General features: G+C 48.3%; 1 protein-coding gene across 2 annotated transcripts in view; it reads left to right on the top strand.

Annotated features, from left to right (window-relative positions):
• The first annotated feature begins 378 nt into the window (after positions 1-378).
• The window catches only part of LOC149437729 (gamma-adducin-like), a 186,501-nt gene continuing 159,291 nt past the window's right edge, over positions 379-27,588 (top strand). For both annotated transcript variants that reach the window (XM_089660698.1, XM_089660700.1), the window contains exon 1: positions 379-471. The gene's annotated coding sequence lies outside the window, so the exon portion shown is untranslated. The remainder of the gene's footprint in view (positions 472-27,588) is intronic.

Genomic DNA, 27,588 nt, shown 5'->3' on the forward strand with positions numbered 1-27,588 from the left:
TTCCAGGCAGAGAAGGGGTTAATCAATGTCCTCATGGCAGGGGAGGGGTTAATCGATGTCTTCCAGGCAGGGAAGGGGTTAATCAATGTCCTCATGGCAGGGGAGGGGTTAATCGATGTCTTCCAGGCAGGGAAGGGGTTAATCAATGTTCTCATGGCAGGGGAGGGGTTAATCGATGTCTTCCAGGCAGAGAAGGGGTTAATCAATGTTCTCATGGCAGGGGAGGGGTTAACTCCTCGGGATCAGCAGAGGGCAGTGGGCGGGGTCAGGGCGGCCTCTGGTTGCCGCGGGAAGTTCTGGGAGTTGCAGTTAAAGTCACTCCGCTCGGTGATTGGATGACGCTCCAACCAATATTTGCTTCTCCCTCCCGGGGTGTGACGTTTGGAGGGGGTGGGGCCGGTCAGTCTGGAGAGCTGAGAGGAGAGATCGGAGCAGTGTGCAGGAGATCGGGGAGCCGGAGCTGGATGATCGGTGAGTGGAGGAGGGGAGAGTGGGGCCGGGATGGGGTGGCAGTGTACGGTGATGGAGGGTGATAGGATGGCAGTGTACGGTGATGGATGGGGTGGCAGTGTGCAGTGTACGGTGATGGAGGGGCAGTGTACGGTGATGATGGGTGATGGAGGGGCAGTGTACGGTGATGATGGGTGATGGATGGGCAGTGTATGGGGGTGATGGATGGGCAGTGTATGGTGGTGATGGAGGGGCAGTGTATGGTGATGGAGGGTGATGAGATGGCAGTGTACAGTGATGGATGGGGTGGCAGTGTAGGGTGATGGGATGGCAGTGTAGGGTGATGGGATGGCAGTGTAGGGTGATGGGATGGCAGTGTAGGGTGATGGGGTGGCAGTGTAGGGTGATGGGGTGGCAGTGTACAGTGATGGATGGGATGGCAGTGTACAGTGATGGATGGGGTGGCAGTGTAGGGTGATGGGGTGGCAGTGTAGGGTGATGGGGTGGCAGTGTAGGGTGATGGGGTGGCAGTGTAGGGTGGTGATGGGGTGGCAGTGTAGGGTGGTGATGGGGTGGCAGTGTAGGGTGGTGATGGGGTGGCAGTGTACGGTGGTGATGGGTGATGGAGGGGCAGTGTACGGTGGTGATGGGTGATGGAGGGGCAGTGTACGGTGGTGATGGGTGATGGAGGGGCAGTGTACGGTGATGATGGGTGATGGAAAGGCAGTGTATGGTGATGGAGGGGCAGTGTACGGTGATGATGGGTGATGGAGGGGCAGTGTATGGTGATGGAGGGGCAGTGTATGGTGATGGAGGGGCAGTGTACGGTGATTGGATGGGGTGGCAGTGTAGGGTGATGGGATGGCAGTGTAGGGTGATGGGATGGCAGTGTAGGGTGATGGGATGGCAGTGTAGGGTGATGGGATGGCAGTGTAGGGTGATGGGGTGGCAGTGTAGGGTGATGGGGTGGCAGTGTAGGGTGATGGGGTGGCAGTGTAGGGTGATGGGGTGGCAGTGTACAGTGATGGATGGGATGGTAGTGTAGGGTGATGGGATGGCAGTGTAGGGTGATGGGGTGGCAGTGTAGGGTGATGGGGTGGCAGTGTAGGGTGATGGGGTGGCAGTGTAGGGTGATGGGGTGGCAGTGTAGGGTGATGGGGTGGCAGTGTAGGGTGATGGGGTGGCAGTGTAGGGTGATGGGGTGGCAGTGTAGGGTGATGGGGTGGCAGTGTAGGGTGATGGGGTGGCAGTGTAGGGTGATGGGGTGGCAGTGTAGGGTGATGGGGTGGCAGTGTAGGGTGATGGGGTGGCAGTGTAGGGTGATGGGGTGGCAGTGTAGGGTGTTGGGGTGGCAGTGTAGGGTGTTGGGGTGGCAGTGTACAGTGATGGATGGGATGGCAGTGTAGGGTGATGGGATGGCAGTGTACAGTGATGGATGGGGTGGCAGTGTAGGGTGATGGGGTGGCAGTGTAGGGTGGTGATGGGGTGGCAGTGTAGGGTGGTGATGGGGTGGCAGTGTAGGGTGGTGATGGGGTGGCAGTGTAGGGTGGTGATGGGGTGGCAGTGTAGGGTGGTGATGGGGTGGCAGTGTAGGGTGGTGATGGGGTGGCAGTGTAGGGTGGTGATGGGTGATGGAGGGGCAGTGTACGGTGGTGATGGGTGATGGAGGGGCAGTGTACGGTGGTGATGGGTGATGGAGGGGCAGTGTACGGTGGTGATGGGTGATGGAAAGGCAGTGTATGGTGATGGAGGGGCAGTGTACGGTGATGATGGGTGATGGAGGGGCAGTGTACGGTGATTGGATGGCAGTGTACGGTGATGGATGGGGTAGCAGTGTAGGGTGATGGAGGGGGATGGGGTGGCAGTGTAGGGTGATGGGGTGGCAGTATAGGGTGATGGGGTGGCAGTGTAGGGTGATGATGGGTGATGGGGTGGCAGTGTACGGTGATGATGGGTGATGGAGGGGCAGTGTACGGTGATTGGATGGCAGTGTACGGTGATGGATGGGGTAGCAGTGTAGGGTGATGGAGGGGGATGGGGTGGCAGTATAGGGTGATGGGGTGGCAGTGTAGGGTGATGATGGGTGATGGGGTGGCAGTGTACGGTGATTGGATGGCAGTGTACAGTGAAGGATGGGGTGGCAGTGTAGGGTGATGGGGTGGCAGTGTAGGGTGATGGGGTGGCAGTGTAGGGTGATGGGGTGGCAGTGTAGGGTGATGGGGTGGCAGTGTAGGGTGATGGGGTGGCAGTGTAGGGTGATGGGGTGGCAGTGTAGGGTGATGGGGTGGCAGTGTAGGGTGATGGGGTGGCAGTGTAGGGTGATGGGGTGGCAGTGTAGGGTGATGGGGTGGCAGTGTAGGGTGATGGGGTGGCAGTGTAGGGTGATGGGGTGGCAGTGTAGGGTGATGGGGTGGCAGTGTAGGGTGATGGGGTGGCAGTGTAGGGTGATGATGGGTGATGGGGTGGCAGTGTACGGTGATGATGGGTGATGGAGGGGCAGTGTACGGTGATTGGATGGCAGTGTACAGTGATGGATGGGGTGGCAGTGTAGGGTGATGGATGGGGTGGCAGTGTAGGGTGATGGATGGGGTGGCAGTGTAGGGTGATGGATGGGGTGGCAGTGTAGGGTGATGGATGGGGTGGCAGTGTAGGGTGATGGATGGGGTGGCAGTGTAGGGTGATGGATGGGGTGGCAGTGTAGGGTGATGGATGGGGTGGCAGTGTAGGGTGATGGATGGGGTGGCAGTGTAGGGGGATGGGGTGGCAGTGTAGGGGGATGGGGTGGCAGTGTAGGGTGATGGGGTGGCAGTGTACGGTGATGGGGTGGCAGTGTACGGTGATGGGGTGGCAGAGATGCGGCTGGCTGTCAGTGGCAGGTTTTCTAGGAGAAGCCCTATCAGGCTGGGGGGAGGCCGGGGTTGGTGCAGTGCTGTGACAGATCGGATGCTGCAGTGTCAGTGAGATCTCTCTGTATTGTACAGGCTGGGCTCTCTGCGTGCTGCAGTGCTGCGATACTTCAGTGCAGCGTGATGGAGGACAGTTGCTGTTTGTACCTCAGCAGTTTTGTATGGAGTGGCCTCTTATCCAGTGTGGGGTGGGAAGACAGTGTGCAGTAACAGCCAATCAGTGGCCTCCTTTTTATTAGATTGTGCTAAACCTTTAATAGTTTTTATTGGCTACAGAATCAATTAGTAAAAGTTCTCCTGTGATGGTGTTCTGTGGGGTCGTATTATATTCTGCACAGCGGGTGTGGGCTGTATTCTTTTGGACTCTCTTGTCATCTTTTGATAACATCTGATTGGTTGTTGAGCATTCCACAACATATTTGTCACCTCATTATGAAAATTATATCAGTTTGACCTTTGTGTAGACCCTGCCCTTTGACCTTTGTGTAGACCCTGCCCTTTGACCTTTGTGTAGACCCTGCCCTTTGACCTTTGTGTAGACCCTGCCCTTTGACCATGCAGGGAAAAGCAACCGGTCCATTCTAATATGGAGGTCCTACCAGCAGTACTCACCTTGAATCTGCTACCCTGATGCTTTGCTTGGCAATTCCAGCAAAGACAAATCTCTGATGATGGGATGTCATGTGGTTCCTGGCCCTTCCTTCTGTGTGTCGGCTTTGGCTATTTGTGGTGTCATTGAGTGGGGGGGGGGTTTGAGGAACTGGCCCAGTACCCTCAAAATCAACGTAAAGGTTCCTCAAAAATTGTGTTTCGATGCTTTCGGAAGCACACTGTCTGGAGGTGTATTTCTGCATCATTCGTGGTGACCTTGTTGGGTTCGGGGACAGAGTCCTCAGAGCACAATATTGGGGGTGTTGGGTCAGATGTACAGAAGAGAAAGGTTTGAGGATGCGTATTTCAGATGAATATAAAAAGAGCATGCACTGCAATATGGAAAGTCAATAGAATTCTGGGGTTCTTCACTAGAGGGGATACCTGCAGAAGTAAAGAGGTCTTTATATGCCGGGAATGTATGGGCCAGATATTGGCCAAAATCAGCCGGTACAGTAAAAACCGGACAACTTTTGACTTGTGTGCACCGCTCCCTGTCCGACAGCTTCTGTTGAACGGGCATGCTGGAAAACCAGCATCCAACTGGCATCCGAGCCGTGCTTGGGCTGCATTCACACTTATGCGCTTTGTAGCTTGAAGCTCGAAGCTCCAAAAAAGCTCAAACTTTAAAAAAAAATCAATTGTTCTGTATGGTGCTTGTTCACACCTGATCCCGTGAACAGGCACCACAGAGAACAATTGATTTTCTAAAGTTTGAGAGCTCTTGGAGCTTCAAGCTAAAAAATGCTCATTTGCGAATGAAGCCTTATAGCCTGATTATAGACCTCTAGGTATCAATAGAAGGATCACCAGCAGGAGGTCCTGATTCCTCTATGTAGATCTTTAGTTATCTGTAGAGGGATCATCAGCTGGACAATGGAGGTCCTGATTCCTCTGCAGTTCTTTAGTTATCACTAGAGGGATCAGCAGCAGGACAATGGAGGTCCTGATTCCTTTATATAGGTACTTAGTTATCACTGGAAGCATCACCAGCAGGACAATAGAGCTTCTGATTCCTCTATATAGATACTTCAATCACTAGAGGGATCACCAACGGGACAATGGAGGTCCTTATTCCTCTATATAGATCTTTATATCACCAACAGGGTGATGGAGGTCCTGATTCATTTTTATAGATGTCATTAGAGGGATCACCAACCTGGAGGAAGGAGGTCAGGATTCCTCTATTTAGAGATCTCCAGCAGCAGGAAGGAGGTCCTGATTCCTCTATGTAGATCTTCATATCACTAGAAGGATCACAAGGAGGTCCTGATTCCTCTATGTAGATCTTCATATCACTAGAAGGATCACAAGGAGGTCCTGATTCCTCTATATAGATATTCATATCACTGGAGGGATCACCAGCAGGAGGAAGGAGGTCCTGATTCCTCTATATAGATCTTCATATCACTAGAAGGATCACAAGGAGGTCCTGATTCCTCTATATAGATCTTCATATCACTGGAGGGATTGTAAAGAGGTCCTGATTCCTCTATATAGATCTTCATATCACTGGTGGGATCACAAGGAGAAAGGAGGTCTTGATTCCTCTATATTATTATTATTATACAGGATTTATATAGCGCCAACAGTTTTCTCAGCACTTTACAATATAACGGGAGACAATACAGCAACAATACAGTTCAATACAAGAGGGTTAGGAGGGCCCTGCTCCTTGGAGCTTATATAGATCTTCATATCACTGGAGGGATCACAAAGAGGTCCTGATTCCTCTATGTAGATCTTCATATCACTGGAGGGATCACAAAGAGGTCCCAATTCCCTTTATAGATCTTCATATCACTGGAGGGATCACAAGAGGTCCTGATTCCTCTATGTAGATCTTCATATCACTGGAGGGATTACAAGGAAGTCCTGATTCTCCTATGTAGATCTTCATATCACTGGAGGGATCACAAGGAAGTCCTGATTCCCCTATGTAGATCTTCATATCACTGGAGGGATCACAAGGAAGTCCTGATTCCCCTATGTAGATCTTCATATCACTGGAGGGATCACAAGGAGGTCCTGATTCCCCTATGTAGATCTTCATATCACTGGAGGGATCACAAGGAAGTCCTGGTTCCCCTATGTAGATCTTCATATCACTGGAGGGATCACCAGCAGGAGGAATGAGGTCCCTATTCCTCTGTATAAATCTTTCCACCACATTTAGAATACTGTGTCCAATTTTAGAAATCTCACTTCCAAAAAGATCTAGATAACGTAGAACAGTCCAGGGATGGGCAGCAAAAATATTTAAAAAATCTGAGGGATAAAATCTATCAGGAGAGACTTCAGGAACTTACTAGGTACAGTTTTTTTTTTTTTTAAAAATTCATGATGGGGGTGAATAAGGTTTGGGAGGGCAGTGTATTCAGTATGAGGCGAAGATCAAGAACACGAGGGCGTGACCTCAGACTCGGGAGGAAAGTTCCGAACACTGATGTTTCCTGCCTTGAAGCTCCCCCTGTTTGGTCATGTTGCCATCTCCTGTGATATACGATTCATGTGACACCAGAGGGGCGAGGAACTATATGGGCAGTGCCTTGACCTACTTGGGATAGACAAAGTCCTTGTTGAACGTATCTTCTCTCCCAGGAATTCTACGCTCCCCTCAGCCTAGGATTCCTAGGAGAGAAAATGCGTTCAACAAGGACTTTGCCTATCCCAATGGTGGTGGTTTGTGTTACTTTGTTACATTTATATTTCCGGTGCTTGTAGTAGGGCACTTGCAACAAAACTAACAGTTTTTTGTTAAAAAAAAATAAAAAAATTCCATGGACATTTCTCAATGGATTTGTTACATTTTATATTGTGTATACTTTTGCTGAGATTTCGGAGGTTTTTGTTATGTATGACTGTTCTTAATCCTCAGTTCACGATGCTGTGACCCCATTGTCATGTGGGAATCGAGTCGCATCAAAGTAGCGCAGAAATCTTTTAAAAAGTTGCAGTACATTTATTTTATTTCAGGTACTTATATAGCACCATCAATTTACGCAGCACTTTACATATATATTGTACATTCACATCAGTCCCTAACCCTCAAGGGGCGTACAATCTAAGGTCCCTAACTCACATTCATACATACACATACTAGGGACAATTTAGACAGGAGCCAATTAACCTACCAGCATGTCTTTGGAGTGTGGGAGGAAACCAGAGTACCCGGAGGAAACCCACGCAGACACAGGGAGAACATGCAAACTCCAGGCAGGTGGTGCCGTGATTGGGATTTGAACCAATGACCCTAATACTGCCAGGCAGAAGGGCTAGCCACTGTGCTGCCCATGGATGCTGGTGCATGGATTCAAAGGGCTGCAGTTGAAATTAGGGGGGGCTTTTGTCGCACTTCTCTATCGGCTCGCTGAGGATTTTGCGCCGGTGTTGCGTTGCCTGTTTGGTGAACTGAGATTTTGCAGCGTTCCGTGTTTACGATGATGGCTTATTATGAAACTGTCAGTTCCTGGCCAGCGCCAGAGGATCGGCTCTTCTCAGGAAGGGTGGAGCGCGCTGTCTTCCCCGTCTGTCAAAAAACACTTTTTTTTTTTTTCTGCTAACTTCCTGTGTGCAAAAAGTCTGGAGTTTGTATTTTTACCCCCCCCAAATAAAACTTTCCCTATTCCCAGGACTGAGGATCCAGGACTTCATTAAAGGGGACCTCTCAGTAACGTGACATGGATGCATTCTTCCTTTTTTTTTTTTTTGCTGCAACTTTCATTATTTAAGGCGCGTTCCCGCTTCGTGATTTTTGACAGCGCAATGTTCTCGCAATTCTACATGTTTCATACCGCATTCAAGCGACTGCGTGTTTATCACCAAAAAGCAAGCTCCTGCTCTTTTTTTCACACGACTAGCTTGACGCGGTTTGTGAAGGCGCGGTTCGCCGTGCGACAGGTGCGAGCGGCAGCAGCAAATTCGGGGTGCCATTGAAGGATAATTGCCATTGAAGGATAATGGCACCCAAACCCCTGCAGTGTGTTGCGCTACGATTTGGGATTGCATGCGGAATCGCATCGCGAGATGTGAAATGGGGCCTAAAATGTTCAGATTTATATGAAGAAGCAGACGCCGCTCAAAACCAATCCCCGGAGTCAAACAATGATAGCATGTTGTAGATGGCCTCAGCCGCTGTTCCAGCTACAGCCCTGATGCGTTTCGTCCTGCCCATCAGAGGCCTCTGTGACCAAGTTCCGATGGGCGGAGTTAAATGCGTCAGAGGGCGTGGCTGGAGTGGCGGCTGAGGCCTTCTACAACATGCCATCATTGTTTGACTCCGGGAATCGGTTTTGAGCGGCATCCACTTTTTAATATACTACATCAGTTCCTGGAAGATCTGGGATGCTGCTCCCCTCTTCTTTCTCTACCAGCGAAGTGACTTGTACTGAGCCTTGAGTGGCACCATCTGTCTTCCACTAGGTTCAGATGATGTCATCAGTCTGCTGCAAGCAGGTGGGAGCATTTCCTCAGTCTCCTTTCCTGCAGTGATGAGACAATGTACGTGGAATAGGGGGGGCCTTGGCATCATCAAGGGGCCACATAGAACTATCAATGTACGTAATCCTGCAGAAGACTGAGAGACTGTGGACATTCCTGCAGGAAATGGTGAGAGACTGAGAATGTGCTACAGGAGTGGTCATATACCTGGGGGGGGGGCAGGAGACAGTCAGAGACTAGGGATGTGTTACTTGAGACTGCTGGAGATCACCACCATTACAGCCCCTTTACCAAGTGATCCCACTCCTACTACTAACTCCTGGGGTTTGACAGGTGCTCAGCAAGATCTTCTTCAGATCAGGGACCTTGGGGATCAGACTGTACATTGTACCTTTTGTAGCCAATCGCAAGACGAGAAGCTTCAGTCAGCGACTTTGCCTAGGCTGAGATGTCTCCAGTCTGCTGCAAGCAGGAGGAAGCATTTCCTCAGTTTCCTCTCCCTCAGTCATCAGACTGTAGCTTTGTAGCAAGTCACAAACTGAGAGGATGCAGCAGGGGGCTGATCTGTGTCAGACCTTTGTGAACTCGGCTTCTCAATGATGCCTGGACAAAGACGGCTCTGTCCTTCTGGAGAGAATATCAGAGGAAGACATTGTCTGGGGGAGCCCTGTGATCTCTGTACGAAGTAATAAATATCTGGAACTGTTAGACGTTGACAATGACAGGTCCACTTTATGCTGCAAATCAGTTCATAAAATCCTGCGAGGAATCTTTTCCCTTCTGGGGTTTGCAGCGGCGGTGGTGCGGTGAGGATGGCCGGCGACCCTCCCAGGCTGATGTCATTGTTTTGGATCTGTGGTGTGTTGAAGCTCCGGCTCTGTTTTCAGGGGAGAGGTGATCGGGAGGATTCCGATGGTGAGAAGGATTCTCGATTAGTGCTGGAGCCCCTGGAGAGGCGAACGCGCTGTGACTCCACACTGCTGACCTGATCGCAATGGAACGCCACAACTGGAGTCTCACTTTTTAAAAAGGTTGATTTAATTATTTTTTTGGAAATTGAAAGATTAAATATCCGGCACCAACTTTTATTGGGTTTTCTGTCGTGGATTTCAGTGGAAGCGAAGGCTCCTCAACTCCGGAGCAAATGCCGCTCCTTCTCCAGGTAGGATGTGTTGGGGGAATAGGGCCCATGTACACTTTGTACGGTACAGTGACATACATGGGGGCTATGTACTAAACCCGGAGAGTGCAAAATCTGCTGCAACTCTGCATAGAAACCACTCCTGTGTGCTTTTGCATTTTTTTTTTTGGGGGGGGGGGGGGGGAGTTCGGGGTGCAATAGGATGCAACTTTGATGCTGCTAGTGTTCCTAAACCCACAGCAGTACAATCCAGTCCCCCTCTTATCTCCTGAGAAGACATGTTGTATGGAGTCACTCATGCTCAGTTTGTGTATTGATAGAGAGGTGGTTTTTTGTTTTGTTTTTTGTTTTTTTTGTTTTTTTGCTTTTGTTTTTTTGTTGGGAGGGTGCATGTGATCAGCACTGTTCAGACAGAGGTCAGGGGTTCTGCATCCTCCTAGAGCAGAAAGAAAACTCCTAAAAGCTTTAACCAGTGCTCTGCTGGAAACTGATAAAGTCACAAGACTTCTCTAACTGCTGATAAGAAAAGGTATTTAGCAGTTTTATATTTACTACAATAATTGCATTTCCATGTTCTGTGTACTGTGGGGGGCCAGATATAGGGAATGCAGGGTCCGGGGAGACCAGATATAGTGAATGCAGGGTCCGGAGATACCAGATATAGGGAATGCGGGGTCCGGGGAGACCGGATATAGTGAATGCAGGGTCCGGGGAGACCGGATATAGTGAATGCGGGGTCCGGGGAGAGCGGATATAGTGAATGCGGGGTCCGGGGAGACCGGATATAGTGAATGCGGGGTCCGGGGAGACCGGATATAGTGAATGCGGGGTCCGGGGAGACCGGATATAGTGAATGCGGGGTCCGGGGAGACCGGACATAGTGAATGCGGGGTCCGGGGAGACCGGACATAGTGAATGCGGGGTCCGGGGAGACCGGACATAGTGAATGCGGGGTCCGGGGAGACCGGACATAGTGAGTGCGGGGCCCCGGGGAGACCGGACACAGTGAGTGCGGGGCCCCGGGGAGACCGGACACAGTGAGTGCGGGGCCCCGGGGAGACCGGACACAGTGAGTGCGGGGCCCCGGGGAGACCGGACACAGTGAGTGCGGGGCCCCGGGGAGACCGGACACAGTGAGTGCGGGGCCCCGGGGAGACCGGACACAGTGAGTGCGGGGCCCCGGGGAGACCGGACACAGTGAGTGCGGGGCCCCGGGGAGACCGGACACAGTGAGTGCGGGGCCCCGGGGAGACCGGACACAGTGAGTGCGGGGCCCCGGGGAGACCGGACACAGTGAGTGCGGGGCCCGGGGAGACCGGATATGGTGAGATAGCCCTGAGAAATGCCATGCAGCCATCTCTGGAGTAGACTGGAAGTGGCTGCAAAGAGGCTGCAGGAGACCAGCAAACACCAAGCATGAATAGAGGTGAAAACAAAGATTTTATTTACAAAATGACAATCCTTAATAATCGAGTGCACCAACCAAGCTAAGGGGTGTAATTTATAAAGCAGTGAATGTGACTTTCACCATGGGTGAATCAATCAGTCTTTTCAATCACAGGCACCAGGAAGATTCACCTGCAGTCAATATTTGGTGAATGTCCCATTTTATAACTTTAACAATAAATCTCATCCTGTCGGGGGTTTAAAAGGGAAATTTGATGCAACAAGTGCCCCTCCCCCCCCCCCTCCTCTGGCATCCTCCCAGCTGCCCAGCGATCATGCTGGGCTCTTCTTTTCAAGTTAACAAGGGTGGAACTTTGATGTCTGGCCTGGGCTCCGGGCTCGCCAGTTTCCACGCTCCTGCTACGGGGTGTCACATTTTTGTCTTTTGTTTTTTTTTTGTTTTTTTTTTTTCTTTTTATTTGTATTTTTGTAATCTTTCTTTTTAAAAATAAATTAAAAGATTACAAAAAAAAATTAAAGTGACAGCACAGCTGCGTGTTCCTAGCGACAAAAAAAAAGTGAAATTTTTTGACGTGGCCTGTCATTCAGATGACTTAATTGCTGCCACTTCTAATCCCCCTAAAGCCCCGCACTGCATTACTGCATCCTCCTTCAGGAACTGCTTCTATTCCTGGCTTCCAGAGCAGGAGGGGGATGGGCGGGGGTTGTTCCCTGTTCATTGACACTGCAAGTGTTAATCGGGCATTAGAGGGGGTTGGGGGGTGGGGTGTTTAAATGGTAAAGAGCTTCTGATCTCAGGTGATTGATTATTAGGGGAACCTGCAGGGGGTTATCAGTGCTGAGGTCCTGAAAATGCTAATTTCCTGGCTGTTTTTTAACCCTATGTGCAACAAACGTAACCTAGAAGCTGCTGCGCCTTTTTTGAGCGTAGCTTCTGTTGCGCACTTGTCACGTGCAAAACCATGCGTTTCCTGGCTGCATTAGAGGTGCTATTACCAATGGCAGCGCAAGTACGATATGCGTGTGTGTTTTTTTTTTTCTTTTTTTTTGCACACTGTGGGAATGCACGCAGAAACGCCCGTTTCCCCGAACAAACAGATGTGAATGCAGCCCAAGAAGAACCACACGGATGAGGAAGTTGGGCTAGGTTCCGAGCTTTTGCATGCGTGCAAAATCGCATACTTTAGTGGCACACAGAGAAATGCGTTGCCAGCAGATGGTGATGAAATCAGGCCGCATTCACACTTCATGTTAACAAACGCGCAATTTTTTTTTTTTTTTTTTTTTTGCGCAACAGCATAGGGCAGCCCACTCATTTGAATGAATGGGTGGCTGTACGCACAGCAAACGTGCCAATGAAGCGCCTTTTTGGCGCAGAACTTGTCACATGTTTGCAAAAAAAGGCATATTTGGGGTACTAATAACCCAACCCAAGGCTCAACAAATCCCAGGTAACTAGACATTGCATCCTGGCGCCTGGACGTGTACTGAAATCGCAATCTCATTGCCTTCCCGTGGACTGCGGCGCAGGGGTTCCTTCCCCCGTGGACTGCGGCGCAGGGGTTCCTTCCCCCGTGGACTGCGGCGCAGGGGTTCCTCTCTGTGGACTGCAGCGCAAAATAGCCTGTCAATAGCAATCCTATATGAACGCCTATCTCCTCATGCCCGTCTACGCTGTCACTTGCGAGTCTGCAACGCAGTGCTACAAACTCGCACTTTTCCTAATGGCACTGTGTGGATCGCATCTCTCTGAACCACCTCAATAGGAACACAAAAAATATCCAGACAGTCATGCGAATCTGGGAGTTTGAAAATGCATCCAGAATCGCATTTGTGTGAGAACCAGGGTGGCTCCATGCACACCTAGGTGGTTTGGGGCTGCCGCAGAATTGCTGTGATCACATAACGCGGGTTCAGGTGACAATATTTTCAATGGCGCCTAAAACGTGGTGCGGTTTTGCTGTGATTGTTGCACTGCGAATAGCATTGCGTGAAGCTTGTCGCCCAAAAGTTGCCTTGCCCCAGGCACTCACAACTCGCGCTACACTAAAAAACTGGCCTCTGACTAGAACCAAAGCAAGTTTGTCAAGCCTCGCAATAACCAGCAATGACGCTGCAAGTGCAGTGCGGATTCTGGGAACGCTTGCGGAAATGTGCATTTCTGTGTGTTTTCCATCAATGATCAGATGTAAATGCAGCCTGACTGTTAACCGCACCCCTGTGCATCTGCAAACATGCATGTTAAACCGCATCTGCAACTCCGTGTGGTTTTGGTGCAGTGTGATTTCAGAAAAGAGCCAGAGACTTCTTTCTTTTGTTTCTCTTTCTCTCTCTTTTTTCTTTCTCTCTTTTTTCTTTCTTTTTTTTTCTTTCTTTTTTTTTTTTTTTCTTTCTCTTTTGCTTTTTCTCTTTTTCTTTCTTTTTTTTCTTTTTTCTTTATCTCTTTCTCTTTTCTTTCTCTCTCTTTTCTTTCTCTCTCTTTCTCTTTTCTCTCTCTCTCTTTTCTCTCTCTCTTTTCTCTCTCTCTTTTCTCTCTCTCTTTTCTCTCTCTCTTTTCTCTCTCTCTTTTCTCTCTCTCTTTTCTCTCTCTCTTTTCTCTCTTCGCGCTCTCTTCGCGCTCTCTTCGCGCTCTCTTCGCGCTCTCTTCGCGCTCTCTTCGCGCTTTCCCCTCTCTCCTTCTTTCCCCTCTCTCCTTTCTTTCCCCTCTCTCCTTTCTTTCCCCTCTCTCCTTTCTTTCCCCTCTCTCCTTTCTTTCCCCTCTCTCCTTTCTTTCCCCTCTCTCCTTTCTTTCCCCTCTCTCCTTTCTTTCCCCTCTCTCCTTTCCCCCCCCTCTCTCCTTTCCCCCCCCCTCTCTCCTTTCCCCCCCTCTCTCCTTTCCCCCCCCCCTCTCTCCTTTCCCCCCCCCCTCTCTCCTTTTCCCCCCCCCCTCTCTCCTTTCCCCCCCCCTCTCTCCTTTCCCCCCCCCTCTCTCCTTTCCCCCCCCCCTCTCTCCTTTCCCCCCCCCCTCTCTCCTTTCCCCCCCCCTCTCTCCCTTTCCCCCCCCCCTCTCTCCTTTCCCCCCCCCCCTCTCTCCTTTCCCCCCCCCCTCTCTCCTTTCCCCCCCCTCTCTCCTTTCCCCCCCCCTCTCTCCTTTCCCCCCCCCTCTCTCCTTTCCCCCCCCTCTCTCCTTTCCCCCCCCCTCTCTCCTTTCCCCCCCCCCCTCTCTCCTTTCCCCCCCCCCCTCTCTCCTTTCCCCCCCCCCCTCTCTCCTTTCCCCCCCCCCTCTCTCCTTTCCCCCCCCCCCCTCTCTCCTTTCCCCCCCCCCCCTCTCTCCTTTCCCCCCCCCCCTCTCTCCTTTCCCCCCCCCCCTCTCTCCTTTCCCCCCCCCCCCCCTCTCTCCTTTCCCCCCCCCCCCCCTCTCTCCTTTCCCCCCCCTCTCTTTTTTTTCTTCTTTTCTCTCTCTCCTTTCTCGTGGCCTGATCAGCTCCATGTTAGTTTATGGCGGCCAAGTTTTAAACTGACGCCCCTTCATTGACATCCAGTTGTCTCGAAGTCTGCCCTGATCTGATTTACACCCAGTTCACACCAATGCTGTGCAGGAAGCACTACAAATCCTGTGCGTTTCCCGCACCACATTGCAATCACATCGCGTTCATGCAACCTGGTGCGGGTGTCAGTGATTAATGACACCCCGAAACAGATGGCAAAACTCAATTCAATTTCCAGAAATCGCATCGCATGGGTGAGAACTCCCATGCAATGCAATTTAGCTGCTGATTTGAAAAAAGGGTCCTGCGCCTCTTTTGGTGTGGATGCAAGCCATTCGAAGTGTATGGCTCATACCGCACTGCAGACATTTGCATGTAATTTGCACTGGAGTGCGGTGCGATTCCTGTGCAAATTACATGCAGTGTCCTGGGCTTAAAAAAAAAAAAATTCTAGGTAATTTCTGTGGGGTTTTTTTTTTTTTTTTTTTTTTTTCTCTCTCGGCAAACAAGACCTATTGCTGCAAACGCAAGCGGCCATGTTTATGCTGTGTTGCCATAGACTTGAATGGAAGCAATTGAGTTGCATCCAAACTCTACATGTAGCTTCATTTTTGAAGCGCAGCGAGCAATGCGACGCACCACTTCATGTTTTAATAGAACAGCTCTGTGCACTGTACATATCCGTTGCAAATGCCAGCTTTAATGTCAGTGTGAACAGGGCCTATGTGCGGCAGTAAAGAGGTTGGGCTTTACCGCACATGTGTCGATGGACTCCCAGTGCAGCGAGCGAGCTGTCATAGAGGGCTCTCAGTACCTAGTTATGATCAGGACCTGGCGGGATGGGTTCTGGATCACATGACTACTGTGACAGCCAATCAGAAAGTCTATCCTGCCTCTCCCCGGGGAAAAAGTCAGTTTCAAGCATCAATAAATATTGCAATTTTCCATCGATTTCCCTCCACTTTCTAGCCACTAGGATTGGTAAACGAGGTTGTAAATCTGCAGAAACTGAACAACCGCCAGAATTCATTCGATCGTGAGGTCAAAACTGGCCAATAAATCAACTGTCCGATAAAGTTTATGGAAAGATCGAATTGAGATTTCGCTGAAAACGATCGGCTGTTTCCGGCGCAGAAATTTTGATTCTCCTCTCCTCACAATCGATGGAAACCTCCAGTTTGTCTTTTGAAGCTTTTGCAAGTTTGATGAAGTTTTATAGTGCCGTCAGATTTTCGATTTCTTCCTTGGCCAACATTTCAAAGTAGATTTTTATGGGTTTTTTTTAATGTCTTGTCGATCCATCGTGCCAGCGACATGTCGGTGATTGCGCATCATACCAATTTCCCCCATACCAGCTGCGTCTTTGATTACGCATCCTGATGATCCCCTGTACTAGATGTTGGTGATTGCATGCCTCACCGATCCTCTGTACCATTTCATGTCATGGAGATTACGCGGCACGCCAGTTCCTGGTGTCGGTGATTGCGCATCACACCGATTTCCCCCATACCGGCTGGGTGTCTGTGATTACGCATCCTGATGATCCCCTGTACTAGATGTTGGTGATTGCATGCCTTACCAATCCGCTGTATCATTTTATGTCATGGAGATTACGCGGCACGCCAATTCCTGGTGTCGGTGATTGCGCACTGATCCACCATTCAGTGAATACAGGCCATGCCAATCCCCTGTACCGGCTACATGTTGGTCATTACTTCGCTGGGCCACCTGCAGGTTGGCGATTTATGGGAGGGGGGGGGGTGTAGCTGTGGCTACGGAAAAATGTACAGCTGAGGTCAGAGTCAGCTGATCCGGCTCTTTCACCAACCCCCCGAATTCTGACGTTCGCCCAAATTCCAAAATTCTTCTGAATTTTGTGAAAAGAGATTTTTCCTTTTTGTAAGCCCAGCTGGATGACTGAAGGAGGGAAAAAATGTATTCGAGGTGTAACTTTTTCCATGTTCAACCTCCCACATTCTTCCTCTTTTACTTCTTTTTATTTTTTTTTTTAATATGTGTCTTTGGCGCAGTAAAGGCTTCATTCGCACCAGGAGATGTGTCCGAGCATTTGAATTTTTTTTTTTTTTTCTTTGCCTGTTGCATTTTAGAACAGCCCATTAACCACTTGCCCTCCAGAAGATTTACCCCCCCCCCCCCTTCCTGACCAGGCCATTTTTTGTGATACGGCGCTGCGTTACTTTAACTGGCTATTGCGCGGTCATACAATGCTATGGAGGACATTTACTCAATCTGCGCTGTCTTGGAACGTATTATACTTGTGTGAAATCTATTTGGACTCTTTGGAGCTGAGGGGAGTTTTTTTTCCTGACTTAGTTCTACCCAAGGCGATAGTTTGGTCACATCTGATCGTGTGCTGCGAGATACGACGCTGCATCCCTGTATGTCCTGAGATGATCATTTGACGAATATACATTGTGATGGCTCCTGAAGAAGCGGATTAAGTCCATGGGCAGCTCAGTGGCTAAATGGTTAGCACTTCCGCCTGGCAGTATTATGGTCATTGGTTCGAATCCCAACCACGGCACCACCTGCCTGGAGTTTGCATGTTCTCCCTGTGCGGGTTTCCTCTAGGTACTCCGGTTTCCTCCCAAACTCCAAAGACATACTGGTAGGTTAATTGGCTCCTGTCTAAATTGTCCCTAGTATGTGTATGTATGAATGTGAGTTAGGGACCTTAGATTGTACACCCCTTGAGGGTTAGGGACTGATGTGAATGTACAATATATATGTAAAGCGCTGCATAAATTGACAGCGCTATATAAGTACCTGAAATAAATAAATAAACCGCGCACAGCTCAAGGAATTGAACCATCTGTGACGCATTAAAATAATCATTTTGGCTGTGAGTTTTATCTCTCCAGTTAAACGCGATGTTGTTGGATTGCACTTAATGGTTGAACTGGATGGACTTTTTTTGTCGTTTTTCAGCCAGACTAACTGTAATTATGTAACTGTACATGAGATAATATTTATGATGCAGTTTGATACAATATAAATGTGTATGTTAGTTACCAAACACCCTGAAATCGGTCCGCAAAATGCAATGCGATGTGCAGAATCAGATTCCATAGGTTTGAATACCCATGTGATCCAATTCTAGTGTGGACCAAAAAAAAGGGTCCTGCACTTTTTTTTTTTTTTTTTTTTTTTTGCTAAGCTTTGAGCCGTACAAAATGTATGGCTCGAATCTCACCACACACAATTTGCATGTGATTTGCACGGGAATGCGGTGCGGTTCATGTGCAACTCGCATGCAATTTACCACACCGCATATATGTGAACCCAGCCTGAAAGTCCCCTAATTTTTGAGATGATTAATTTTCTCCCTCCTTGTCCTTTTTTTAGTGTACAATGCTATACATAAATGAAATTTTGTCTTCCCCGACAAATACAGCTTTAGCTTTCTTTTGGTGGTAGTTGATCACCATTCATTTACATTTCATGACCCTCCAATGTACCATTATTATACAGGATTTATATTTATGATTATACAGGATTTATATTCATATTATACAGGATTTATATTATACAGGATTTATAATATTTATTCTTATTATACAGGATTTATAATATTATACAGGATTTATATTCTTCATATTATTTTATTATTATTATTATTATTATTATACAGGATTTATATTCTTCATATTATTATACAGGATTTATAATATTATTATACAGGATTTATAATATTCTTATACAGGATTTATAATATTTATTCTTATTATACAGGATTTATAATATTATACAGGATTTATATTCTTCATATTATTTATGATTATTATTATACAGGATTTATAATATTATACAGGATTTATAATATTATTATTATACAGGATTTATAATATTATTTATTATTATTATTCAGGATTTATATTCTTATCATACAGGATTTATAATATTATTATACAGGATCTATACAGCGCCAACGGTTTACTCAGCTCTTTACAATATAAAGGGAGACAATACAGTTCAATACAAGAAGGATAGGAGGTCCCTGATCCTTGGAGCTTACAATCTAAGACTGTAACCATAGTGCATTGCATTATACATCTTTGGGACGCAATCCTCATCATAACGCACGTTATCGTACCACAAAAATGTAATTGGGCGCTAAGGGTGCTTCACATCTCCTTGCATTCATGCAACGCACGTAAAATGGGTTGGCGTGATGCAGTTCCTTTAATGTTGAATGGCGCCCTAACACACCTAACGGCAGACATGCGCTAGTGCGTTACGCACTTACACTGCAGTGCGCTGCTAAATAGTAGTGCATCTACAATGACCGCATTCTCAAGGATTCCGCCTTTAACATAATTCAAAGAATCTGGAATGCTGGAACTTCTAGTTCTTCTGCCACCATCACTATGTCGCTTACCCATGCGTGACGCAGCGAAAAGCCAGCTGACCCTCCATAATGAAATCACTCCACGTTAATTGAACCCAGCCCCCGCTCTAATACGATTAGATACTTTCAGTAGCTCGTTGCTATAATAAAACATAATGAGTTATGATTGGTCCAATTTTCGTCCTTCTGTAGCGGGCACAATCCTGCGTCTGTCCGACCACTCATTATCCCAATTATTTTCATCTTAAATGTTATTTATTTTTTGGCGGGCTGAGGGGTATTTTTTATTTTTTTTGCTAATCCATCCTTCAACCCTGTCTATACATTGATCGCTTTGCACTGTAAAAAACTTTTGCTTGGGCGCGCCTGTCAGCGGGGAGGGCCATCTCCGAAAACCGTAGCCCGCCGCAATTATCCCAAATCTGTCCGTCATTAAAGTCTTTTCCTCCTAACGAGCCGCGCTCCTGTAATCGCTCTGTTTGATCTGCAGGTTTTTTTTGGCAGGAATTCCCCTCTAGCAAATTTAGAGAGATTATGTCATCCCGCGCACGTCGTGTCGCCGCCGGATCGCAGTGGCCTCCGGCAGACGTTTTCTAACGTGGCACTTGCACAGTGACCTAGGTGAGAGAGAAGGGTCAGCGATGAGACAAAGTATTACTGGCAATAAAAAAGAAATGTAAGATCTATTTATTAGGGTGTCCTGGCGTGTTGCGTTGACGGTTTTTGTTGCGCGTTGACATGCCGTACATCAAGTCATGGGTTGGTAACACACAGAGACCTCAACGTTTCAACACATCACAATTACAATGCTTTACTGCACGTTGCGCTACGGTGTGCGTAACTGTGCTAGTGCACGTCTTCTTCTTTCCTCTTCTCTCTTCTTCTTCCCGCCTTTCTTCTTCTCTCTTCTTCTTCCCCCCTTTCTTCTTCTCTCTTCTTCTTCCCGCCTTTCTTCCTTCCTTCCTTCCTTCCTTCTCTTCCCGCCTTTCTTCCTTCCTTCTCTTCCCGCCTTTCTTCCTTCCTTCTCTTCCCGCCTTTCTTCCTTCCTTCTCTTCCCGCCTTTCTTCCTTCCTTCTCTCCTCTTCTTCCCGCCTTTCTTTCTTTCTTTCTTTCTTTCTTCCTTCCTTCCTTCCTTCCTTCCTTCCTTCCTTCCTTCCTTCCTTCCTTCCTTCTTCCTTCCTCTTCCTTCCTTCCTTCCTTCCTTCCTTCCTTCCTTCCTCTTCCTTCTTTCCTTCTTTCCTTCTTTCCTTCTTTCCTCTTCCTTCCTTCCTCTTCCTTCTTTCCTTCTTTCCTTCTTTCCTTCTTTCCTTCTTTCCTTCTTTCCTTCTTTCCTCTTTCCTCTTCCTTCTTTCCTCTTCCTTCTTTCCTCTTCCTTCTTTCCTCTTCCTTCTTTCCTCTTCCTTCTTTCCTCTTCCTTCTTTCCTCTTCCTTCTTTCCTCTTCCTTCTTTCCTCTTTCTTCTTTCCTCTTTCCTTCTTTCCTCTTTCCTTCTTTCCTCTTTCCTTCTTTCCTCTTTCCTTCTTTCCTCTTTCCTTCTTTCCTCTTTCCTCTTTCCTCTTTCCTTCTTTCCTCTTTCCTCTTTCCTTCTTTCCTCTTTCCTTCTTTCCTCTTTCCTTCTTTCCTCTTTCCTTCTCTCTTCCCTCTTCCTTCTCTCTTCCCTCTTCCTTCTCTCTTCCCTCTTCCTTCTCGTCGCAAGTGACATTTCTTTCAGTTCTATTGGCTGTGGCTCGGTGCATTTTATTTGCACACTTTTATGAGCGTACGATGCTGGTGCGCAAGTAACTGCCATTGTTGTCAGTTATGCACGCCGCTTTTGGTAATGCATTCCTATGGGCAAAAATATGTGGTGGCTCCTAGGCGTCAGAGCAGCAGATCTGTTTTCCCAGACACACCCATGTACTGCTCTTTTGCCATGTGTAAAAGACCTAACGTGCATTGTAGAGCACTGCAAGAAAAGTAATGTATGTACAACACACTTTGTTGGGTTGCTGCACATTGCGCTCGCTGCTGTAAAACGCATGTCCTTAGGCTGGGACTTTAGTCTGTGAATGCAATGCGTCACACCTAGCGTGTGCTGCTAAAACGCGAACTTAACACGCAGGAGTGCGCAGAATTGTGCGTTGCTATATTGTATAAATATACCCCAAAGTGTATGTCCAGGAAAAATTGCATTGCTAGATTTGGATGGAGTGGGGAGGATTAGAACCGGGTTTTTACCATCAGCCCGCCCCCCCGATTGTGGAGTCCATTGAAGGATTTTGCTCAGTGTAGACCTGAAATGCCTATTATAATGAAGTCTATCCCGGTGTGGAGGAATGGGATTCCTGGGATGTCCGTTGCAGATGAAATAACACCGGATGTATTTTTGTCAGTGCACAGATGGGAGAATTCAGGTATTTCTGTCCTCCCGAAGATTAGCTGCTGTCATTGGCTGGCTCAGCCAGCGGACCTGTCACCTTCACTGATGCTCTGAACAGATGACACCGGGGTCACCAACAATCCCGCCCATTACAGTGAGTGCGACATTGGAATGTCCTCCGAGCAGGATTCACCCCACAAATCATAAAACTTCCTGGGATGGGAGAGAACGGGTCACTGGTCTGTGGACTGCAATAAACCTATCTGAAACCAAGGTGTAACTTCAGATCAGTTACACCTCTCTCCCCTCTTCCCCCCCCCGCGTGGGGATGGGGCGTCTGTTATCAGGATCCCACCCTTCCCCATGAGAGAATCCGGATGAGGTAAGAGAAATTGGCGCCGAAGTGTTTTGAGATCCTCTCGGCTATCTAGTCATTAGATAATATACGTCTCTGAGTCAATAAGACACCGCCGTGACGCCTGACAGATGAGGCGGCATTGGAGAGCGCACTCTATTGTGTTTTTCAATCTGCTGTGATGAGAAATATGTCCAGGAGCTCCAGGTTATTCTCTAATTAATGGAAGTTTAATAAGAAAAATACCTGGGAAATTACAGAGTCCTCGAATCAGCCGTGTCTTCCCACACATGCACAAAGGTGACCCCACTTATTATGTGGGTGTGTTTGCTGTACCTATATTATAACATTGTCCTCTCTGGCTGAAAGCTTTGATCACAAGTGTGGGAGGTATATGCAAGTGTCTGGTTGTCATCTGCTTGGGGTCTTCTGGTGGTCTTTGGCTCAGAGCTCTCAACTTCTGCTTGCTTTTGGCTCAAGGCCCTCAACATCAGGCTGCCATCTACTTGAGGCTCTCATCGTATAGTTGCCACCAATTCAGGGCTCTCAACTTCTGGTTGCTTTTCGGCTCAAGGCCCCTCTGTCTTGGGTTGGCCCTTTGGCTCAAGGCAGCCCCTCTGCCTCGGGGTTGGCTCAAGGCAGCCCCTCTGCCTCGGGGTTGGCTCAAGGCAGCCCCTCTGCCTCGGGGTTGGCTCAAGGCAGCCCCTCTGCCTCGGGGTTGGCTCAAGGCAGCCCCTCTGCCTCGGGGTTGGCTCAAGGCAGCCCCTCTGCCTCGGGGTTGGCTCAAGGCAGCCCCTCTGCCTCGGGGTTGGCTCAAGGCAGCCCCTCTGCCTCGGGGTTGGCTCAAGGCAGCCCCTCTGCCTCGGGGTTGGCTCAAGGCAGCCCCTCTGCCTCGGGGTTGGCTCAAGGCAGCCCCTCTGCCTCGGGGTTGGCTCAAGGCAGCCCCTCTGCCTCGGGTTTTGGCTCAAGGCCGCCCCTCTGCCTCGGGTTTTGGCTCAAGGCCGCCCCTCTGCCTCGGGTTTTGGCTCAAGGCCGCCCCTCTGCCTCGGGTTTTGGCTCAAGGCCGCCCCTCGGCCTCGGGTTTTGGCTCAAGGCCGCCCCTCGGCCTCGGGTTTTGGCTCAAGGCCGCCCCTCGGCCTCGGGTTTTGGCTCAAGGCCGCCCCTCGGCCTCGGGTTTTGGCTCAAGGCCGCCCCTCGGCCTCGGGTTTTGGCTCAAGGCCGCCCCTCGGCCTCGGGTTTTGGCTCAAGGCCGCCCCTCGGCCTCGGGTTTTGGCTCAAGGCCGCCCCTCGGCCTCGGGTTTTGGCTCAAGGCCGCCCCTCGGCCTCGGGTTTTGGCTCAAGGCCGCCCCTCGGCCTCGGGTTTTGGCTCAAGGCCGCCCCTCGGCCTCGGGTTTTGGCTCAAGGCCGCCCCTCGGCCTCGGGTTGACCCTCAACCTCCTGGCTGAAATTTGCTCAGAGGTCCTCCAGTGGATGTGAATGATCTGTGCAATGCAGAGTGTAGCATGCAGCATCTTTGGTGTGTTGCAGCTCATTGAAAACAAATGGCCTTCTTAATGAGATGCACATAAAACATGTAATAGCGCATGTTCCATGCAATGCACCAGTGTGAACCAATAGCGCATGTTCCATGCAATGATAGTGTCTAGCAGTGCATAGGAAGAATCTGTCCAACAAGGATACAGACTTCAGAGGTTCTAACCCTGCCTTACTCCACCCAAAACCTTAAATTAAAAGTTTTTTGGCTTTAGTTGCATTTAAATGTTTGGCAGGAGCTCCATTGTAATCCAAGCATGTTGCAAGTTTTATGGTTGATGTAATGGAGGAGCCCGCGGTGTTTTCTCCTTGTCATCACCATGAGGATATTATTTCTTGTTCTAGAGATCGGGTGGCCAGGGATGGAGACATCGGAGGAGCGCAGAGCAGTCTGCTGAGGTCATATATGTACCTAATGAGAAACAAACGGCCCCAATTGTTGTGGGAGGCAGGCGGAGTGGCGTCAATCAGCTGAGATGTACTTTACTGCAATTATGTGCGGAGTACAGCTCCACCGTCACGTCTACAGCTCAGCTAATGCGTGGTAACAATTATACGCCCACAGCAGCTGGTGGGAGTCACTTTAAAGTACATCTTATCCCAAACTGGAAGATGTTTAGTTTACTGAAGCGCTGCGGAACATAAACCATCTTTTTGTTAGAGAGAAAAAAAATTACCCTTCTTCATCTCTTACTGCAATGTTAATCTCCTGCAGCCTATTTGCAGTCACTTTGTCTACATGCTATCTATTGATTCTTCTCTGGTTCCTCCCTCTCTCTTCTCTGTGGGTCTCTGTGCTTCTCTATGCAATGCAAGCAGATCCTGTCTGGTGGGAGGGGGGCCGGTAGGGTGCTGAAAACATCTCAGTACTCCTCTTGGCCCTGATGCAAGCAGTGGACTGACCCTCGAGAGGAGTTATGCAAATATTAAAATGTCTTGCTGGGTGGATGTTAGTCTCGAGGACTTGGCCTTCCTAGACTAGATTTGCATGCAGACTGGCCTAGCGAACGTCCGTAATGTAGTAATGCTGAGCCTTCATGATCGAAAGAACTGGGATCAAATGAATGAAAGGGAGAGGCCAGGGACAGTCGGGCAGGGGATAAAAGATCTAGATGATCCTGGATGTCCTCCAGCCAGGAAATGATACTGGCTCTATCTGACTTGCTTCAGCTTCTAAGGGCTCATGTACACGGGGCGTTTGGAAAACTCTTCTGAACGATGGAAGCTGACTGCTGGAAAACATAGGTTAAAAAAACGCCAGTTTAGCCGCATTTATGCGTGTTTGCGGTTTTAGAAGCTTTTTAAAAGATAACCTCAGGAGACCTTCCCGAATGCACTGAAAAATAGTAAATTCACTAAAAAAAGACGATAAAATAACTCCTGCAGTATTTTAGTAAAGTAATGCGGTATTTTAGTAGTGAAAAGCATGCATTAATGTGTTGTGTATGTGAGGTGTTTTTTTTTTTTTTTTTTTTTTTTTTTTTTAATTGCCAGCAATTCTTTTACATTCAGCTGTCAGTAGGAACCCCGCTAACAGCTGAAACATGATGCATACTTTTCACTACTAAAATTCCGCATGACTTGAAAAAAATCATGCAGTGTTTTAGTAGCCTTTTTTAGTGGATTCAAATGGGTTTCCTACTGCATACTCGGATGCGGTAGGATAGCACTTAGTGAATTGTGCCCTGGATATGGACCAGTACAAAAAAAAAAAATGCTTATAAACGCAAATGCTTATAAACGCGGTTAGCCTTGTTTACAAGTGTTTTGCGTTTGAAACGCTGATAAAATCTACTCCTGAACGCATGTTTGCTGCGTTCAAAAAAACGATTGTAAACTCAACTGCCTGTAAACGACAATGTGTACATGGACACATAGGAGAACATTAGGGACAGTTTAGGAGTTTCTGCGTTTTTTTTTTCAGCAGCCCCTGAACATGAGTTTCAGCTGCAGTGTATATTCTTATTATTTTATTATTATTATACAGGATTTATATTATACAGGATTTATATTATTATACAGGATTTGTTATTATAATACAGGATTTATATTATACAGGATTTATATTATTATTATTATACAGGATTTATAATATTCTTATACAGTATATTCTTATTATTATACAGGATTTATTATTATTATTATTATACAGGATTTATATTATACAGGATTTATATTATTATTATACAGGATTTATATTATTCTTCTTATACAGTATATTCTTATTATTATACAGGATTTATTATTATTATTATTATTATTCTTATTATTATACAGGATTTATATAGCACCAACAGTTTGCTCAGCACTTTACAATATAATGTGTACATGAGCCGTAATGCACATTGATTTCACTGCACACTGTGAGCCTTTCACAGAGTCCTCCATTTCAGTCCAGCAGAGGATTTTGGATCTCTCCGGCCCTCGGCCAGGCCCGTTTCTTTTGCTCCTCCTCGGATCAGCCGAGTCTTTGAGATTGTTCTCTGTTTCCTGCTTAGCAATCGCACAACACAAACATTTCAGCGATTACATCAGGACATTCTCAGTGTTAGTAAACAGAAACCGCAAGAACTCTCGCTGCCTCCCTCCATGGAAAACAAATGAGGCCGATTTAAAGGGACCTGCCATGATGGGAACTCTTAATTAGTCCCCTGTGCATAAGGATTGAGGGGGATTTTCATCCTCTCGCCCCAAAATGTAGCAGAAATATAAGGGAAAACAAGCACACCCGGAAATCTTCGATGAAAGCCAGAAAAGTGTTCATGACAAAGATTTCTGGTGCTCCTACATCACATGACGATTGTAAGATGCAACAATGTGTCTCAATGTAGACGTCCGTTACAACATAGGCCTTGTGAAGAGGTGTCAGGATGTTGGCCAATAGCAAGCCAGTCAGCTGAGCAGTGGGGTCCAATGACCCAGCGTTTTTTGGGGCCAGGGGCGGACTGACCATTGGGGTACTCGGGCACTGCCCGGTGTCAGTAGGGGGCCCCATGATATGCCCCTGGTACTTTTCATAGGCTTTCTTGGGTGTGGTTTGAGTGTGGGTGAGGACACAGGCCCCATGATCCCCTATTGCCCGGGGGCCCCATGATCCCCTATTGCCCGGGGGCCCCATGAGTTGTGAGTCCGCCCCTGTTTGGGGCGCTCACATTGGGTCATGACTTCCTTTTACAACGATGATACATTGTTCCATTTTATGATTGTCATGTTACTATATACAGTATTTCTGTTTGTGCTTTTCTAATATATAAAGAGACCGCAGTGCGTTTGTATCAAGTGCAGCAAAAGTTTTATTTCTGGTGACAACCAGTTTGAGGATGTAGCCGACACATTTCAGGGGGTCAGTGTCCCCTTTTTTCAGGGCTTGTGTGCTGGCGGTTATTTGGGGTTTACTGGACAGTGATGAGCATAAAGCAGGCTGGTGAGAACACAGGTTTCCAGACTGAAAATATGGCTTTGGTATAAAATGGCTGGCTGCCTTCTAGCGACAGAGGCCGCTAGGCGGGAATGGACGCCTGCGTCCTAGCGACAGAGGCCGCTAGGCGGGAATGGACGCCTGCGTCCTAGCGACAGAGGCCGCTAGGCGGGAATGGACGCCTGCGTCCTAGCGACAGAGGCCGCTAGGCGGGAATGGACGCCTGCGTCCAAGCGACAGAGGCTGCTAGGCAGCAGTAGCTGTTTGCATCATAGCAATGAATGAAGCTAGGTGGTATTGGCTGCCTGTTTGCTGACAATGTATGATGCTAGGTGGCAGGGCCTGCCTGCATCTTAGCAAATTAGGATACCATGTAGCCATAGCAGCCTGAATATCCTAGCAACATGCAATGCTAGGCAACCATGGCCACCTGCATCTGACCAAATGAGGTCGCAAGGTGGCAATGCTTGCCTGCATCCTAGCAAAGGTAGGCACTAGGCGACCATGGCTGCTTGCTTCCCAGCAACGTAGGACGTTGGGCGGCCATAGCTGCCTGCATCTTGGCAATGAAGGATGCTAGGCGTCCATAAGCTGCCTGCAGCCTAGCAACAGATGGCACTAGGTGCCTGCATTCTAGCAACAAGAATTCTAGGTTTCCTTAGCTGACAGTGTCCCAGCAATGGAGGATGCTGGGCAGCCATAGCTGCCTGCACCCTAGCAACCAATAAGCTGCATCAATGCTTGTACTTATGTAAACTCAAACATTATCCTTTTTTTTAATGTAGGACCTTGTACTAGTTGCTATATTTTCACACCGCCATGTGCATGTACCCAAACTGTAACACTACATTTAATATATTGTTACATTATTTTATTATTCCCAACCTGCCAGATGAAATCTTGGAAAAAATCTCTGTATGTCGGAATTACACATAGACAAGGCTAAATGGTTAGCACTTCTGCCTGGCAGTACTAGGGTTGTTGGTTCAAATCCCAACCATGGCACCACCTGCCTGGAGTTTGCATGTTCTCCCTGTGGCTGCGTGGGTTTCTTCCGGGTACTCCGGTTTCCTCCTATACTCCAAAGACCATG

Source organism: Staurois parvus, unplaced genomic scaffold (genome assembly GCF_062004578.1).
Source record: "Staurois parvus isolate SC_StPar_1 unplaced genomic scaffold, SC_StPar_1.0 ptg001263l, whole genome shotgun sequence".
NCBI classification, from domain to species: Eukaryota; Metazoa; Chordata; class Amphibia; order Anura; family Ranidae; genus Staurois; species Staurois parvus.